The sequence below is a fragment of the Physeter macrocephalus genome, chromosome 2 (assembly GCF_002837175.3).
Source record: "Physeter macrocephalus isolate SW-GA chromosome 2, ASM283717v5, whole genome shotgun sequence".
Lineage (NCBI taxonomy): Eukaryota > Metazoa > Chordata > Mammalia > Artiodactyla > Physeteridae > Physeter > Physeter macrocephalus.
Genome location: NC_041215.1, coordinates 37,222,134 through 37,223,027, shown reverse-complemented (window position 1 = coordinate 37,223,027; position 894 = coordinate 37,222,134).

The following is an 894-nucleotide window of genomic DNA, read 5'->3' as shown; positions in this document are numbered from 1 at the left end:
TGGTAAAAGTGGGGTGTTAAAGTCCCCTACTATGATTGTGTTACTGTCGATTTCTCCTTTTATGGCTGTTAGTATTTGCCTTATGTATTGAGGTGCTCCTATGTTGGGTGCATAAATATTTAAAATTGTTATATCTTCTTCATGGATTGATCCCTTGATCATTATGTAGTGTCCATCATTGTCTCTTGTAATAGTCTTTATTTTAAAGTCTATTTTGTCTGATATGAGAAATGCTACGCCAGCTTTCTTCTGATTTCCTTTTGCATGGAATATCTTTTCGCATCCCCTCACTTTCAGTCTTTATGTTTCCCTAGGTCTGAAGTGGGTCTCTAGTAGACAGCATACATATGGGTCTTGTTTTTGTATCCATTCAGCCAGTCTGTGTGTTTTGCTGGGAGCATTTAATCCATTTACATTTAAGGTAATTATTGATATGTATATTCCTATTACCATTTACTTAATTGTTTTGGGTTTTTCTTGTAGGTCTTTTCCTTCTCTTGTGTTTCTTGCCTAGAGAAGTTCCTTTAGCATTTGTTGTAAAGCTGGATTGGTGGTGCTGAACTCTCTCAGCTTTTGCTTGTTTGTAAAGGTTTTACTTTCTCCATCAAATCTGAATGAGATCCTTGCTGGGTATAGTAATCTTGGTGGTAGGTTTTTCTCCTTCATCACTTTAAATATGTCCTGCCACTCCCTTCTGGCTTGCAGAGTTTCTGCTGAAAGATCAGCTCTTAACCTTATGCGGATTCCCTTGCGTGTTATTTGTTGTTTTTCCCTTGCTGTTTTTAATATGTTTTCTTTGTATTTAATTTTTGATAGTTTGATTAATATGTGTCTTGGCATGTTTCTCCTTGGATTTATCCTGTATGGGACTCTCTGTGCTTCCTGGACTTGATT